Genomic DNA, 19,868 nt, shown 5'->3' on the forward strand with positions numbered 1-19,868 from the left:
ATGCACCAGGCAAGTGGAAACACTTTCAAGGCTGGGGAGATGCAAGCCTTGCGCACACCTGATGAGCATTTACGCTATTAACTACTAAGGCAGGCCTGGGCAATTATTTGACTCGGGGGCCAAATTTAGAGAAAAAAATGTGTCAGGGGGCCGGTATATCTATTTTTTAGGGAAACTAATACAAAACCCTCACAATAAAGTCTGATTGAATCCATCAGTGTGTGAATGTGTGTGTGAATGGGTGAATGTGGAAATACTGTCAAAGCGCTTTGATTACCTTGAAGGTAGAAAAGCGCTATACAAGTATAACCCATTTATCATTTATATTCTTTAATATCGCTGGAAGGAAGACATGAAACTGCTACAGGAAAATACCAACAAAACAGGAAAAGCCACCAAAATAGGAGCGCAAGACAAGAACTAAAACACTTACACACAGGAAAACAGCAAAAAAAGTCCAAATAAGTCAGGGTGTGATGTGACAGTACACCTACTTTGAGATAAGAGCTATAGTGTTGTATGCTTAGTTATGGTTTAAAATCATATCCCACGACTTTTTATTGTCAATATTGAGTTTCATATTTTTAATGATTTCTGCTGGTGGTGTGCCTTTGGATTTTTTCAATGAAAAAAATGTGCCTCGGCTCAAAAAAGGTTGAAAAACACTGCCTTAAACGAATAATTATTTATCCTAAGCCCCGTTTCAGCCACACTAAACCAGCGTTTAAGGTCCCCCTCCTCGGACAAATTTTTACACGGCTAAGTGTGCCGTGTATTTCATGAATCTCCGGCACTTAGCTTCGTATGGACTCATTGATCGTTTAAAAACTGAGTTCGGAGAGGAAGTGACGCCAGAAAGACCGCGCCCCACGCAGGAAGTGACGTCAGAAAGAACACGCCACAGCCAGCTTCATAATAATGCGGTTTCGTAACTCGGAGCTAACCACTGGAAATATGAAGGCGAGTCATCCAGACATGCCCGTGTTTCTCCTTCCTCTAAATCAGTGGTTCTTAATCTGGGTTCGATCGAACCCTAGGGGTTCGGTGAGTCGGGCTCAGGGGTTCGGCGGAGGTGAAAACACACCCGACTCATCGTGTAAGTAAAAACTTCTCCCTATCGGCATATTACGGATACGGCAACAACAGAAGTCAGACTGATTTGCAGGTGTGTTATTTGTCGTGAGTTGATGCACTGTGTTGGTTTTGTTGTTTCAACAAGTTGATGTTCATGCACGGTTCATTTTGTGCACCAGTGAAATAAACATGGTAACATTTTAGTATGGGGAACATATTCACCATTAATTACTTGCTTATTAACATGCAAATTAGTAACATATTGGCTCTTAACTAGTCATTATTAAGTACTTATTAATGCCTTATTCGGCATGGCCTTATTATAACCCTAACCCTCTAACCCTGGCCTCAACCCTCTAACCCGAACCCTAACCCTAACCAAATAACTCTAAATGAAGTCTTTGTTACTTAGAATATGTTCCCCTAGTGTCCAAAAAACTCTAAATTAAGTCTTTGTTACTTAGAATATGTTCCCCATACTAAAGTGTTACCAAAGACATATAATAACTTTGTCTTGAATTTGAAAAAAAGAGGAGGGTTGGGTGAATGCGCATATGAAACTGGTGGGGTTCGGTACCTCCAACAAGGTTAAGAACCACTGCTCTACATGTACAGACGCTTGTGGAAATCACACCTGAATACCTTAAGAGAAAGCGATTGCAGCTATTTGGGATACAACACTTCTCAGATGGCAAGAAAAATTTCCAATCTCCAGGTCAGCTGTGATTCTACTTAGCGAAAAACTTTGTCTATTTGTCGAAGGAGAGACAACGAGAATGCGGGCTCCCGTGGATGTGATAAAAAAGTATATATATATATATATATATATATATATTATATATATATATATATATATATATATATATATATATATATATATATATATATATATATATATATATATATATATATATATATATATATATATATATACACAGTATATATATATACATAAATATATACATAATATATGAATATATTTATTATATATAAATATATTAAATTAATATATATATATTTGTGTATATATATGTATATATATAAAGATATGTATACATACACCATCAGCAGCTTCTCCATATTTTAATGTATAAAAGTAATATTTTAACGTCTTTGGCTGGCACAAAAGCTGGTTCTCGCACCAGTATGTTGCCGACTCTCAGTGCTGCGCTCGAACTGCCTACAGTGTATGTTTTTGATTGTAGTCTGAATTTTTTAGATGAAAATGCTTATGCATTTTAATTAGAGATGTCCGATAATGGTTTTTTTGCAGATATCCGATATTCCGATATTGTCCAAGTCTTAATTACCGTTACCGATATCAACCGATACCGATATATACAGTCGTGGAATTAACACGTTATTATGCATAATTTTGTTGTGATGCCCCGCTGGATGCATTAAACAATGTAACAAGGATTTCAAAAATAAATCAACTCAAGTTATGGACAAAAATGCATAAGTTCTCCCTGAGAGAGCATGATGAGGTTGAGGTGAGGGGGGGGGGGGGGGGTAGGTGGTAGCGGGGGGTTTATATTGTAGCGTCCCGGAAGAGTTAGTCCTGCAAGGGGTTCTGGGTATTTGTCCTGTTGTGTTTATGTTGTGTTACGGTGCGGATGTTCTCCCGAAATGTGTTTGTCATTCTTGTTTGGTGTGCGTTCACAGTGTGGCGCATATTTGTAACAGTGTTAAAGTTGTGTTGCGTCGACCAGCATTCCTCCAATGGGGAATTCAAATTGCTAGTCTCTCCCAGATTCTTTTTATGGCAATAAGCTGATGTTTATATTCAATCAACAGGCAGCAGTTGGTATTTTGTGGTTTATTCCCCAAGCTTAGAGGACAAACCTGAGACCAATCCAGCACACCAGCGTTCCCCAGCCCGGTCCAGATCGGTCTCCCCTCCACCTCCTGTCCCCCCAAGCTCAGCACTGCCCTGTGCTCCTTATCTTAGGAATGTTATGGCAGTCTCAACAGCGCTCTGCCTGTCTACTCAAGGACACTCGAATCCAAGCACTTTGTACCATACGAGACTACTTCTCCCTACGTCCGTGTACACAGCGGCGTTTTAAAAAGTCATGAATTTTACTTTTTGAAACCGATACCGATAATTTTGAAACCGATACCGATCATTTCTGAGCATTTATCGGCCGATAGTATCGGCAGTCCGATATTATCGGACATCTCTAGTTTTAATCACATTTTATTCATTTATATGTGTGATAGTCGACAAAAACTCCCAAAGGTGTTACCCTAGTTGTAGTAAAAAAAAAACAAAGTAACATGAATTGGTTAATAAGTATTGTAAATCAGGATCAAAGGTGACAGGTTGTATCACGTGTTGCAATTCATAAAACAGCAGTTAATTGTAATGCTTTTGCATAACAACTATATTCATTACCAGACTGACGGCTCAAGCCTCGACTTGCTCATTGATGGAGATGAAATGCTGCCATGCTGTTGTGCTGACATGTTTTATCTTCATATTTCAACCTATATTTTTTCATGAATTGATGCCCTACTTCATCATATAAAAGTGTCACACAAATGTTGTGAAAACAGCAGATCTACGAGTCCAATACATCATTTTGACAAAATACTACCAAGGTATTAAAGGAAAATGGCGTAAGTGTTACACAAGCAACATACAAATATGTTTTCATAGCTTATTAACTCACCTCACTCTCCAGAAAATGGTCACTGCCATCTCCCGTCTATTTTTGTTAATGATTGCTATTTAAAGTATATCCATGTTTGTCATCTTAGTCCTGGGGTCACAACCCACGGCTCTAGAGCCGCATATAGCGCCGCCCTACTGGCTCCCTGGAGCTTTTTTAAAAAAATGTATGAAACTGGAAAACGATGGGGGTAAAACATACGTTTTGTTTTTATATGGTTTCTGTAGGAGGACAAACATGACAAACCTTACTAATTGTTAGAAAGCCCACTGTTCAATATGTTTGTGTTCATGCTTCACTGATGAGAGTATTTGGTGAGCGCCGTTTTGTCCTACTAATTTCGGCGGTCCTTGAACTCAGCATATTTGTGTGGACTGTGACGCAACAGTTTGTTCACACGCACACCTTTCTCCGACGCTGCCACAAAAAGACGTGTTTTACGCCACTCCTCCTTTGTCTCCTTTTGTCCACCAAACGTTTTATGCTGTGCGTGAATGCATAAAGGTGAGCTTTGTTGTTGTTATTGACTTTGGTGGCGAGCTAATCAGGCATATTTGGTCAGTGCATGACTGCAAGCTATTTAGGCTAGCTGTATGTACATATTGCATCATTATGCCTCGGTTGTAGCTATATTTGAACTCATTTAATTTCCTTTACTTATGTCCTTTGTGTATTTAATTTATATTGGCATGTCTCATGACTAGGGATGTCCGATAATATCGGGTTGCCGATATTATCGGCCGATAAATGCTTTAAAATGTAATATCGGACATTATCGGTATCGGTTTCAAAATGATCGATATCAGTTTCAAAAAGTAAAATGTATGCCTTTTTAAAACGCCGCTGTGTACACGGACGTAGGGAGAAGTACAGAGCGCCAATAAACCTTAAAGGCACTTCCTTTGCGTGCCAAACCAGTCACATAATATCTATGGCTTTTCACACACACAAGTGAATGCAAAGCATACTTGGTCAACAGCCATACAGGTCACACTGAGGGTGACGTATAAACAACTTTAACACTGTTACAAATATGCGCCACACTGTGAACCCACACCAAATAAGAATGACAAACACATTTCGGGAGAACATCCGCACCGTAACACAACATAAACCAAACAGAACAAATACTCAGAACCCCTTGCAGCACTAACTCTTCCGGGACGCTACAATATACACCCCCCGCTACCCCCTACCACCTCAACCCCACCCCGCATGTTAAAAAAAATAATGCACTTTGTGACTCCAATAATAAATATGGCAGTGCCATGTTGGCATTTTTGTCCCCATAACTTGAGTTGATTTATTTTGGAAAACCTTGTTGCATTGTTTAATGCATCCAGCGGGGCATCACAACAAAATTAGGCACAATAATGTGTTAATTCCACGACTGTATATATCAGTATCGGTTGATATCGGAATCGGTAATCAAGAGCTGGACAATATCAGAATATCGGATATCGGCAAAAAAGCCATTGTCGGACATTTCTACTCATGACACGTTTTCTGTATGTAATATTGGCTGCAGTTCTGATAGTTTATGGTTTCCCTTATATGTATCTGATCGGCTAAATTGACGCCGCCACACCTTAAAAATTTAGATTTTTTTTGTAACGTGGAAACAAATTCAAGTTATATATTGTATGTAAAGAAGTCTTTAACCAACCTAACTTGATAAACCAAAATCAACAGAAGCCCTCATTAGTACCTTCCAAAGGCATATCTAGCGTTTATAATATTGACTCATATTATATGAAAAATATTAATCAAACACTATCATCAAATAGTTATATTGTATTCTGAATATATAAAAAACAATCTGAAAAAAGGGTAGAAAATAGAAGCTAAGACCAAAAACATCTGTTTCAGTGAGGACGGACACATCAGAGGGAAGGCGTAGCGTCGGCCTTAGTGGGTGTCATAGTGGGAAGCAGATCAGAATCATATCCATATTTAAGTGTTACTTCTTTCTAAACTCCTATAGTCATATAAAGAATAGCTAGTATTCTTCCTTATTTTGAGTCTCATAGTAAGGTGTCGGCCTTCTAGATTGGAATGTGTCAGAGTAGAGATAACTCGGAGTAGTCTAAACAAAGGGAGTGGGGGCGAGGGACAGAGGGGAGATCACGGGACTTCCGGGGGTTTGAAGGGAGACCGATCTGGACCGGGCTGGGGAACGCTGGTGTGCTAGATTGGTCTCACGTTTGTCCTCTAAGCTTGGAGAATAAACCACAAAATACCAATTCCTGCCTGGTGATTGAATATAAACATCAGCTTATTGCCATAAGAGAATCTGGGAGAGACTAGCAATTTAAATTCCCCATTGGAGGAATGCTGGTCAACGCAACAATATGTAGCCTATATTATTATTATATACGGTTGATTGACTAGTGACGCGCAGAAAATGTGACCACTGAAAAACTTTGATCAACCATAAGCAGCTTGTTTTTTTTTTGGCCCCCGGCAGATTGTAAAAATTCAATGAATTCAGTATTTTCAAAATATTAGTAATACTGTCAAACGATACATTTTTAAAGTCAGATTAATCAGACTTTTGAATTTGGGGTAATCATGATTAATCACAAGTACCACTAGTACAAACCCCGTTTCCATATGAGTTGGGAAATTGTGTTAGATGTAAATATAAACGGAATACAATGATTTGCAAATCCTTTTCAAGCCATATTCAATTGAATGCACTACGAAGACAACATATTTGATGTTCAAACTCATAAACTTTATTTTTTTTTTGCAAATAATAATTAACTTAGAATTTCATGGCTGCAACACGTGCCAAAGTAGTCGGGCAAGGGCATGTTCACCACTGTGTTACATGGCCTTTCCTTTTAACAACACTCAGTAAACTTTTGGGAAGTGAGGAGACACATTTTTGAAGCTTCTCAGGTGGAATTATTTGCCATTCTTGCTTGATGTACATCTTAAGTTGTTCAAACAATTAGAACTATTTGAATATAACATCACTTCCATTATTTATTTTTTATTAGCTGAGTTTTATTGGGATTGTTGCAATAAATCTCCTTATTGTATTGGTTATCTAATGGTTCTGAATTGTGTTGATTGTATGATTGGTTGTAATGAGGCAAACTTGAGAGTTCTACTGCTTGCAACCAGCAGGGGTGCTGTTGAGTCAAATACAACATCATTGACATTGACCATATTTGCAATATTTTGCAAAATATGACTTATATGGCTTTGAAGCGTGAGTTCAGAACAATAACGCCGATTTAGCGTTAATTTTCTTCAAAGTCAAATTCCTATGGCTAATATATTGTGGTGTGTTCACAGTAGGGTTGTCCATCCATTCATCCATTTTCTATCGCTTGTCCCCTTCAAGGTTGTCCAGGTACCAAATTGTATTTCCATACTTTGTTGATACTTTTCCAAGAATAAAGGGGACCACAAAAAAAAATTCATTATCAGCTTTATTTTAACAAAAAAATCTTACAGTACATTCAACATTTCTTATTGCAATCAAAGAACAATTTTGGCCTTAAATAAAAAACAGTGAATATATTAGACAACTTGTCTTTTAGTAGTAAGTAAGCAAACAGAGACTCCTAATGAGTCTGCTGACGTATGCAGTAACATATTGTGTCATTTATCATTCTATTATTTTGTCAAAATTATAAAGGACAAACTGTCAAAATGGATTATTATTCCACTTGTTCATTTACTGTTAATATCGGCTTACTTTCTCTTTCAACATGTTCTATCTACACTTCTGTTAAAATGTAATAATCACTTATTCTTCAGTTGTTTGGATACTTTACATTAGTTTTGGATGATACCTCAAATGTAGGTATCGATCCGAAACCAAATAGTTACAGGATCATACATTGGTCATATTCAAAGTCCTCATGTGTACAGCGTCATGTTTACTGAGTTTATAAACATAATTGTTATGATCCGCTGCCCGGATCATAGTCTGTTTAAGTTTTTCGAGTCACTTGTGTTTTCTGTTAGTTTTGGACTCCTTTAGTTCCTGTTTATGCACCTTTGAGTTTGTTACCATGGCTACATATTAGTTTCACCTGCCTCTTGTGTTCGGGACGCGCACCTGTTTGTAATCAGAGACATTATTTAACCCTGCCTTTACCATTCAGTCAGTCTGGCTTCTTTGTTTGCGTCACGCTACTGTTACGTAAGTTTTGCTTGTCTCCTAGTCCCTGCTGGTGATCTCTAGTCTGTGCTAAGTAGTAGCCTTAGCTTTAGGTGCAATCGGCACCTTGTTCAGTCGGTTTGTTTTCTGTTTTGTACCTCTTTGAGTGATAATTTACGATTAAGTCATGTTCCTACCTACAAGTCCTGTCCGGAGTCGTCCGTTTGCATCCTGGGAGAACAAACCTCGCAGTAAGCTGCAACCCCACTTTAACAATAATATGAATTTTCAAAAAAGGAAAAAAGATTTTGTGACGATAAAAAATAGATACGCTCTTGTTCTTGGTATCATTACAGTGGATGTCAGGTGTAGATCCACCCATGGCATTTGTTTACATTCAGGCGCGCTAGCTTTTGTTAGCGGTGACGCCGGTGAGCTATTGTATCCTCCTACGGTGTGTAGTGAAACATGTTTAGCTATTCCTCGTCCTGCAGGGATGATCCTTGTAAGAAACTCACTTTATTCGTAGCCATGGAGGCGAGGATTAGTGATTTAGAAGTAGCTAAAACACTGCCGGGCCATACAAGAAATAAATGAATAAAAAATTAAATAAAATAATAATAATAAATAATAATAATAATAATAATAATAAAAAAAATAAAAACATTTAAAAATAGGGATGTACGATAATGGCTTTTTGCCGATATTCCGATATTGTCCAACTCTTTAATTACCGATACCGATATCAACCGATACCGATATCAACCGATATATGCAGTCGTGGAATTAACACATTATTATGCCTAATTTGGACAACCAGGTATGGTGAAGATAAGGTACTTTTTAAAAAAATTAGTAAAATAAGATAAATAAATTAAAAACATTTTCTTGAATAAAAAAGAAAGTACAACAATATAAAAACAGTTACATAGAAACTAGTAATGAATGAAAATGAGTAAAATTAACTGTTAAAGGTTAGTACTATTAGTGGAGCAGCACCACGCACAATCATGTGTGCTTACGGACTGTATCCCTTGCAGACTGTATTGATATATATTGATATATAATGTAGGAAGCAGAATATTAATAACAGAAAGAAACAACCCTTTTGTGTGAATGAGTGTAAATGGGGGAGGGAGGTTTTTTGGGTTGGTGCACTAATTGTAAGTGTATCTTGTGTTTTTTATGTTTATTTAATTAAAAAAAAACAACAACAAAAAAAACAACGATACCGATAATAAAAAAACCGATACCGATAATTTCCGATATTACATTTTAACGCATATATCAATACATCTCTATTTAAAAACTTTTAATTTTTTTTAAATCAACATAAAAAACACAAGATACACTTACAATTAGTGCACCAACCCAAAAAACCTCCCTCCCCCATTTACACTCATTCACACAAAAGGGTTGTTTCTTTCTGTTATTAATATTCTGCTTCCTACATTATATATCAATATATATCAATACAGTCTGCAAGGGATACAGTCCATAAGCACAAATGATTGTATTTTTTATGCCAAAAAATAATAAAAATGTGTCCATTCTACCTTTTCTGTCCACACACTGTGTCTGCCTGTAAGTACTCCGTGATTGTGCGCTGCCGAACATGCTCCTCTGCTCGTAAACCCAGCAATGACATGACGTGTCGGCGCGCCGTCGTGCCCGTTAAAAAAAATATATTTAAAAAAATTGAGAACCGGTTTTTTGCAGAGTATAGTACCGTTTTTGATTCATTAGTACCGTGATACCATACTAGTACCGGTATACCGTACAACCCTAGTTCACAGTGGATTGCAATGTCGAGTATGGAGATGACATTTGCAGCAAAGAGACAGGACAGGATGTCCAGATAGTATCAGGCTGTCCCGCGACCATCCCAACCGCAGAATATCTGAGCTGTCAAAGGGATAACAACTCCGGGAAGGTCACGCTTTTATAATGTTACCTGTCAGCCAGCCAATACGGCGTTGCCCCGGAAGAAATTTAATTAACTTGAAACGACAGCACGGTGAGAGGGAGAGAAAGAGAGATGGAGAGAGAGAGAGAGAGAGAGAGAGAGAGAGAGGCAACATTAAAGGGATTGAACGATAACCAGCTTTTAATCCCGTCCTGGCAGGAGAATAGACGAAAAAGGAAAAAAAAAAAAAAAATCCTCCTCTATCGAGCCGCCGTGACTTTGACGGAGGTGGAATTCTTTTAACGTGATATGTGGCGTAATTAGCAATGTGCATGTGTTTACAAGATAAATAAACCACCATCGCTCGCCTTGATGTATGACGGAGACTTTCGTGTAAGGAGGCCCGACAGCCTGGCTGACTCAGCTGTTTACTTCATTTCTTCTCCCAGCTGCAGGCTTGAGTCACCCTTGAATTGAATTGAGAATCTCTCCCAAATTCCTCTTAAATTCAATGCATTTCAATTCAATTTGTTTTATGAATGGAAGGAAGTGGAATTTAAACCCTTGAAATTGTAAGTCATTCCTATAAGGCAGGGGTGTCCAAAGTGCGGCCCCGGGGGGCCATTTGTGGCCCGCGGGTCATTTTTTAACGGCCCCACGGCACATTTTAAAAAAATAAGATTGAAAAAAAAAAGAAAAACATGATAAGTGGTATAAAAGAGCAAACAGGTGAAATGTAACAAGAAAATGTTGCAATGTTTACTCTAATAACGCAAAGCTGCCATGCAGGCTGTTTCTTTCTTTCAAAAATAATAATGAATCAAAATTAGGGATGTCCGATTATCGGCCGATAAATGCGTTAAAATGTAATATCAGAAATTATCGGTATCGGTTTTTTTTATTATCTGTATCGTTCGTTTTTTACTTTTTATTTTTTATTAAATCAACATAAAAAACACAAGATACACTTACAATTAGTGCACCAACCCAAAAAACCTCCCTCCCCCCATTTCTTTCTGTTATCAATATTCTGGTTCCTACATTATATATCAATATATATCAATACAGTCTGCAAGGGATACAGTCCGTAAGCACACATGATTGTGCGTGCTGCTGGTCCACTAATAGTACTAACCTTTAACAGTTAATTTTACTAATTTTCATTCATTACTAGTTTCTATGTAACTGTTTTTATATTGTTTTACTTTCTTTTTTATTCATGAAAATGTTTTTAATGTAGTTATCTTATTTTATAATTTTTTTTAAAAAGTACCTTATCTTCACCATACATGGTTGTCCAAATTAGGCATAATAATGTGTTAATTCCACGACTGCATATATCGGTTGATATCGGTATCGGTTGATATCGGTATCGGTGATTAAAGAGTTGGACAATATCGGAAATTGTCGGTATCGTTTTTTTTATTATCTGTATCGTTTTTTTTGTGTTTTTAAAAAAAAAATGTTTTTATTAAATCAACATAAAAAACACAAGATACACTTACAATTAGTGCACCAACCCAAAAAACCTCCCTCCCCCCATTTACACTCATTCACACACAAGGGTTGTTTCTTTCTGTTATTAATATTCTTGTATATCAATATATATCAATACAGTCTGCAAGGGATACAGTCCGTAAGCACACATGATTGTGCGTGCTGCTGCTCCACTAATAGTACTAACCTTTAACACTTTATTTTACTAATTTTCATTAATTACTAGTTTCTATGTAACTGTTTTTATATTGTTTTACTTTCTTTTTTATTCAAGAAAATGTTTTTAATTTAGTTATCTTATTTTATTATTGTTTTTAAAAAGTATTCACCATACATGGTTGTCCAAATTAGGCATAATAATGTGTTAATTCCACAACTGCATATATCGGTTGATATCGGTATCGGTTGATATCGGTATCGGTAATTAAAGAGTTGGACAATATCGGAAATGATCGGTATCGTTTTTTTTATTATTTGTATCGTTTTTTATTTTTTATTTTTTATTAAATCAACATAAAAAACACAAGATACACTTACAATTAGTGCACCAACCCAAAAAACCTCCCTCCCCCCATTTCTTTCTGTTATCAATATTCTGGTTCCTACATTATATATCAATATATATCAATACAGTCTGCAAGGGATACAGTCCGTAAGCACACATGATTGTGCGTGCTGCTGCTCCACTAATAGTACTAACCTTTAACAGTTAATTTTACTCATTTTTATTAATTACTAGTTTCTATGTAACTGTTTTTATATTGTTTTACTTTCTTTTTTTATTCAAGAAAATGTTTTTAATTTATTTATCTTATTTTATTGTATTAATATTTAAAAAAACGACCTTATCTTCACCATACCTGGTTGTCCAAATTAGGCATAATAATGTGTTAATTCCATGACTGTATATATCAGTATCGGTTGATATCGGTATCGATTGATATCGGTAATTAAAGAGTTGGACAATATCGGAATATCGGATATCGGCAAAAAGCCATTATCGGACATCCCTACTTGTATACATGACTGTTTTACATATTTCATAGAAATACTATTACTATGAACCTTGTGTTATTTGAATTATAGCACATTTTCTTTGACAATTATTGTCAAATAAAACCGTCTTCCACAAAACATATATTTTAATTTGACTTTCAAATTATAGAATATGGTGGAAAAATACTTACTTTCCCAGAATGCTTTACTGGATCCAAGATTTGAAGTATTCAAAATTGAGGCAATTTCTGTTTAACTTAGTGTTGCAAAGTATTTTTAGCATATAAGCTAAAAACCTGTTTGTTAAGTGTTTCTTGGCTATTAAGAATTTTTCTGAATTGCAATTAATTTAATTCCAATTAATCTTCACAATTCAACAATTTATGTTGTGTGTGTGTTTTATTTATTTACATGTTATTTCAATTTCATTTAATTGTATTTATTCAAATCAAATACCAGTGTGAACGCTAAGAGAATCGCCCCAAAGTGTTTTTGTTCACGTTTAATTTTGAACGCAGCCTAAAGTCCTCATTAGGCGTAGTACAGGGGTGTCAAACTTTAATGAGGGCCACATCGTAATTAAAGCGGCCCTCATACAAACGTATGAAAGCCTTGTCACACAATTTGCATAATTAACTCGTTTTGACGATTATATTTTTAGCCAACAGACTGACGGATACTTTGCTTTAAAATTGTAAGTATTTCTTTTTCATAATCAAAAAAAACCCCTGCTTTGAACATCTCACTGCATTATCAGGTAATATTGAAGTGTTGGACATATGCAATTGCTTTTTTCAGTCAAAATTTAAAAAAAACAAATAAATTTATTTATTTTGACATTTGTGACGAAGTACTGTACATCATTTGCAGTTTTCCCCTCCTGTCAAAACGCCATTGGGGTGAATAAATATGCAAATATTAGCCATTATGTGAGTATAGTATAAACAAAAAGGACAATAAAAGTGACTTCAGTCGCCATTTTTCACTACTTCTACACAGGAAGTTGTGGTTTCTCACTCTTAGGAAAACACCGCCCCGTGTGTTAGGGCAGTGAAATGCAAGTCCCTCCCTCCACCCCTGCCAAAGCGCGATAAAAGGATCACGACGCCGCCAGAAAGGACAATGTAGTGACTACGCTGCGGCAAAATGAAGCCTTGAGTGTCACAATTGGACTTGTACAGAAAATACACCATTTGTACCGTGAAACCGTGTAGTATATACATCACTTTAAACTCGCCGTGCCCTTTTCTTTCCCGGAGAGTTGCCCTTGAGCGAGGCATTTAATCGTCGGCAAGGCATTCAAACGCCTGTTTGAATGCATTTCTCGCAAACTTTGCACAAAAGCGTGCCGGCTATAACTCACATTGAAAGCTCCCGCTCTGCAAAGCCCGTTTTTATAAAGCAAAGTGCAAATATTGTGTGCTAAAACACAATCTGTCGGCATTGAATGCATGCTCATTCATGGCGGCTCAATAAAGTTAAGTTGTAGTATGTGTGGAGAATGCATATATTTTGAAGAGTTCTTTCTTTATTCAGAGTCATGTTTAAAGCAGCTAATAATTTCCCATGTGTACACTTTGTTCTTGTATCTTATGTCTTATATTTTACCTTGAAGCGTTGGAATGTGGGAGTTGGAGTACTCCCTTCTTATCTCATCTGTTTTAGAACAATGAGGCTGTATTCCTTTCTGGGCAGGGTGGGGGCTGTTTTCGTATTCAATAAGTTGTCTCTTTCCGTTTGATTTTCAGACCGCTTCTAGATGCCGCTATTAACGGACTGTAGGACTGGTCTCCTAAAGCTTTAGCAAAACGTGATAATATTCCTATTCTGTCTTGATGGTCCTTCTTACTCTGCATATACACTACCGTTCAAAAGTTTGGGGTCACCCAAACAATTTTGTGGAATAGCCTTCATTTTTAAGAACAAGAATAGACTGTCGAGTTTCAGATGAAAGTTCTCTTTTTCTGGCCATTTTGAGCGTTTAATTGACCCCACAAATGTGATGCTCCAGAAACTCAATCTGCTCAAAGGAAGGTCAGTTTTGTAGCTTCTGTAACGAGCTAAAGTGTTTTCAGATGTGTGAACATGATTGCACAAGGGTTTTCTAATCATCAGTTAGCCTTCTGAGCCAATGAGCAAACACATTGTACCATTAGAACACTGGAGTGATAGTTGCTGGAAATACACCTATGTAGATATTGCACCAAAAAGCAGACATTTGCAGCTAGAATAGTCATTTACCACATTAGCAATGTATAGAGTGTATTTCTTTAAAGTTAAGACTAGTTTAAAGTTATCTTCATTGAAAAATAAGGACATTTTAATGTGACCCCAAACTTTTGAACGGTAGTGTATGTCATCTGAAAGAATTTGGGATTGACCAGTGACTTGTATTCCCTGAGAGGAAGACTGGTCAGTATGTTATAGTTACAAAAAAAAACAAATGTTTATAGATATTTTATATAGCATATATATGAAGTACCTTTCGACTTTATTTGATGATAATGATATTAGTTACAATATAGTACATCACAGTTTGTCATTACAACATGTCCGAACAGGAGTAGGAAGAAGCAGAGCTTATTTAATCCTACCCCTTTTCCGTATCATAGTCATTTCTAACACATTTTTTTATTGACTTCTTGCGCTCAATCTGTAACACGGGGGAAAAAAGCCAGGTTTTTTTGTTCTTTCAGTAAATTTTGGCCTTCATTTTTGTTATGTTACTACATTGTACACAAGGGTTTTTTCATAGCAAATTTGAATGTTCAATTCTTTCACAGGTGTACATTCAGTGATCAGAATAACGGCTTTATATGATAACGGCATTACTAATGGAGCATAACTAATTGAATTGATTACTTTTATGTGCATTACAAGGCCGTTAGCGAGACGTTTGATGTAACGTGGCATGTACTGTCTGATGTTTTATGTCAACGAGACAGCGTCAGAGGCGCAGCATGTTCAGTGCAGGAAATACCTTTTTCCAAATTAACGCAACAACCAGCACCACACTAAAATGAATTTGATAACAAATAGAAGGAGGCAACATCACACAGCAAACAACACGGACATGCACACATAAACACACTCCTACTACTACTACGAGGGAATAGTGAACACCAAATCAGTGGTTGCAATCCTACAATACTCTGTCTGTGTCCACGGATGGATGGATGGATGGATGTCTGGATGGATCTTAATCCGTTCAAGATTAGACAAAAAATCACTGAACAGGGTTACAGAACATGAATGCTGATGGGTAGCCACTTACGGCGTCCCGTAAAAGGTGGGAAAAAGAAGGACGCTGAGGGAGGATGAGGTAAAAAAAAAAATGAATCAACCTGGAGAAAACAAAAACTCCAACATTCAATACCTTGATTAACTAGCGCTAACACAATCCAGTGAAAAAATCCAACAGAGCTGCCGTCCCGCAAAGGCTGACGAACACAGCAGAGCTAATGCTGCTCTGTCTGGGCGCTGATGTCACACGTCACTTAGCAACAGGCGGCGCCCTTTAAAGACACACACACACACTCTGGCCTCATCAAACATCTCAAACATCTGTCTGTATGTGTGTCTTTGTGTGTTTGTGTTTTTTAATGGTGTAAAGCACTTTGTACTGTAACTTGCCTGTGCATGAAAAGTACTATAAAGTATGATTGATAGATTGTTTTTTTTTCCTCGACCAACTTTAGCCCCTTAATCTAAAAAAACAAACGTGTATTGTTTCATTTTTATTCCCACCCTTTGAATGCATTTTGTTCAAATGATGTCACAGTTTGATATTAGTATGAATTTGCAGCGTTACTAATTTAAACCTGTGACATGATATGATTAAAGGCCTACTGAAAGCCACTACTAGCGACCACGCAGTCTGATAGTTTATATATCAATGATGAAATCTTAACATTGCAACACATGCCAATACGGCCGGGTTAACTTATAAAGTGACATTTTAAATTTCCTGGCAAACTTCCGGCTGAAAAGGTTTCGATATGATGACGTTTGCGCGTGACGTCAATGGTTGAAACGGAAGTATTCGGACACATTGTATCCCGATACAAAAAAGCTCTGTTTTCATCGCAAAATTCCACAGTATTCTGGACATCTGTGTTGGTGAATCTTTTGCAATTTGTTTAATGAACAAGGGAGACTGCAAAGAAGAAAGCTGTAGGTGGGATCTGTGTATTAGCGGCGGACTACGGCAACACAACCAGGAGGACTTTGAGTTGGATAGCAGACGTGCTATCCGACTCTATCCGCCAACCGCATCGATGACCGGGTGAAGTCCTTTGTCGCGCCGTCGATCGCTGAAACGCAGGTGAGCACGGGTGTTGATGAGCAGATGAGGGCTGGCGTATGTGGAGCGCTAATGTTTTTATCATAGCTCTGACGAGGTCCCGTAGCTAAGTTAGCTTCAATGGCGTCGTTAGCAACAGCATTGCTAGGCTTCGACAGGCGGCACAGCATTAACCGTGTGGTTACAGGTCCGTGGTTTAATAGTATTGTTGATCTGCTGTCTATCCTTCCAGTCAGGGGCTTATTTCTTTTGTTTCTATCTGCATTCAAGCACGATGCTATCACGTTAGCTCCGTAGCTAAAGCGCTTCGCCGATGTATTGTCGTGGAGATAAAAGTCACTGTGAATGTCCATTTTGCGTTCTCGACTCTCATTTTCAAGAGGATATAGTATCCCAGGTGGTTTAAAATACAAATCCGTGATCCACAATAGAAAAAGGAGAACATGTGGAATCCAATGAGCCCTTTAACCTAAGTTACGGTCAGAGCGAAAAAAGATACGTCCTGCACTGCACTCTAGTCCTTCACTCTCACGTTCCTCATCCACAAATCTTTCATCCTGGCTCAAATTAATGGGGTAATCGTCGCTTTCTCGGTCCGAATCGCTCTCGCTGCTGGTGTAAACAATGGGGAAATGTGAGGAGCCTTTCAACCTGTGACGTCACGCTACTTCAAAGTCAAAGTCAAAGTCAAGTCAAAGTCAGCTTTATTGTCAAACAACTGTTTGTACAGGACATACAGGTGGACGAAATTACGTTCCTCTCACAACCACGGTGTCTATAAATATAAAGTGTAAAAGAAGAATAAAAAAGACAACAATTTAAACAGTCGCATGAGGGGGGGGAAAAATATACAGGGGAAGAAGATATTACCAGAATATCTATAATATCTATCTATTGTATATACAGTATTGCAACGTAAGTATTCAAGTATTTAGATGGGAGTGCAAAGTGCAATGTAAACAGTGTAAACAGTTAAAACAGTTAGCAGCATTTTGAGTCCGGAGTAAAGTGGCTAAGTGATAGATGGTGTGTGTGTGTGTGTGTGTGTGTGTGTGTGAGTGGGGGGGGGGGGGGGGGGGTGGGGTGGGGTGTAGTGTCTCAGTTCACAGTTCAGATCAGATTGCAGGGCAGAGTGAGAAGGGGGGGGGGGGGCCGGGAGAGAGTTCAGCTTCCTGACAGCCTGATGGATGAAGCTGTCTCTCAGCCTACAGCTTCGAGCTCGGAGGCTTCTCAGTCGTCTGCCGGATGGCAGCAGTCTGAAGAAGCCGTGTGAGGGGTGTGTGATGTCGCCTGCCACGCGGAGTGCTTTGCGTGACAGGCGTGTGTTGTAAATGTCCTGGAGGGAGGGGAGGGGGGCACCGACGATCTTCTCAGCTGCCCTAACTGTGCGCTGCAGCGTCCTGCGGCAGGACGCCGTGCAGCCTCCGTACCACACAGTTATGCAGCTGGTCAGGATGCTCTCAATGACGCCCCGGTAGAAGGAGTGCATGATGGAGGCTGAGGCTTTTGCTCTTCGCAGTTTGCGGAGGAAGTAGAGGCGCTGTTGAGCCCTCTTGGCCAGTGATGCAGTGTTGGTTTTCCAGGAGAGGTCATCTGTGATGTGCACACCCAGGTATTTGGTGCTGCTCACTCTCTCCACTACCGCACCGTTGATGGTCAGAGGAGGGTGCTGGGTGTGCGCTCTCCTGAAGTCCACAACAATCTCCCTTGTTTTCTCTACATTGAGAGAGAGACTGTTGTCACCGCACCATGTGGCCAGTTGGCTCACCTCGTCTCTGTAGCTGGTCTCATCGTTATTGTGGATGAGACCTACCACAGTTGTGTCGTCCGCAAACTTGACGAAGAGGTTGGTGCTGTGCTTCGGCGTGCAGTCGTGGGTCAGCAGGGTGAAGAGAAGGGGGCTCAGCACACATCCTTGAGGGGCCCCTGTGTTCATGATGATGGTGCTGGATGTGTACCTGCCGACCCGGACTGCCTGTGGTCTCCCAGTCAGGAAGTCCAGCAGCCAGTTGCACAGCGACGTGTTCAGCCCCAGCCGGTCCAGTTTGTGAATCAGCTGCTGTGGGATGATGGTGTTAAATGCTGAACTGAAGTCTATGAACAGCATCCTGGCGTAGGAGTCTTTAGTGTCCAGGTGGGTGAGAGCTGAGTGGAGGGCTGTGGAGATTCCGGTACAGGCAAGGCTTTTTTTTATCAGCGACCAAAAGTTGCGAACTTTATCGTCGATGTTCTCTACTAAATCCTTTCAGCAAAAATATGGCAATATCGCGAAATGATCAAGTATGACACATAGAATGGATCTGCTATCCCCGTTTAAATAAAAAAAAAATCATTTCAGTAGGCCTTTAAAAGGCCTTCAAAGGGGTCACAAAAAAATAAGTGTTTGATATTGTTTGTTGATGATTGACGTTTATTGAGCATTTTCAACAAAGTAAAATGTAAAAAGATGTGAATCCAAAATGTTCTGTTTGGCTTTAAGAATAATTAAAATGGAAATGTTCATTGTTCCAACATACACACCACTGTTATTATGGGGGGCGGTATAGCTCGGTTGGTAGAGCGGCCGTGCCAGCAGCTTGAGGGTTCCAGGTTCGATCCCCGCTCCCGCCATCCTAGCCACTGCCGTTGTGTCCTTGGGCAAGACACTTCACCCACCTGCTCCCAGTGCCACCCACACTGGTTTAAATGTAACTAAGATATTAGGTTTCACTATGTAAAGTGCTTTGAGTCACTAGAGCAAATACCCAGAATCCCATGCAGCCCTAACTCTTCCGCTCAACCGACGCACGGAGGGGGGGAGAGTTGATGTTTGGGGGGGTTTGGTGGTAGCGGGGGTGTATAATCTAGACCGGAAGAGTTAGGGCTGCATGGGATTCTGGGTATTGGTTGTGTTGTGTTACACTACCATCAGTGTAAGCTGTGTGGCTGATGAGTAAGTATGCTTTGCTGTCTACTACGTGTGCAAGTAAAAGCTACATACAACACGTGGCCGGGCTGGCACGCTGTTTGTAAATGCTATAGAGGACAATTACTGCAGTGCATTTAGGGCACGCCCTTTATTTAGTAATTAGAGTAAAAATAGGATTATAATTGCCCTTGGAGATTTCTTAGAGGGGCACTGAGATGCACAAGTCTCCTGGGAAAATCGGGGGGTCGGCAAGTATGCAGCTGAGCCGCATCAGAGTGGTCAAAGAGCCGCATGCGGCTCCGGAGCCGCGGGTTGCCGACCCCTGCCCTAGTGTCCAAATAACTCTAAATTAAGTCTTTGCTACTTAGAATATGTTCCCCATACTACCA

This window comes from Entelurus aequoreus, linkage group LG12 (genome assembly GCF_033978785.1).
Source record: "Entelurus aequoreus isolate RoL-2023_Sb linkage group LG12, RoL_Eaeq_v1.1, whole genome shotgun sequence".
Classification (NCBI taxonomy): Eukaryota; Metazoa; Chordata; class Actinopteri; order Syngnathiformes; family Syngnathidae; genus Entelurus; species Entelurus aequoreus.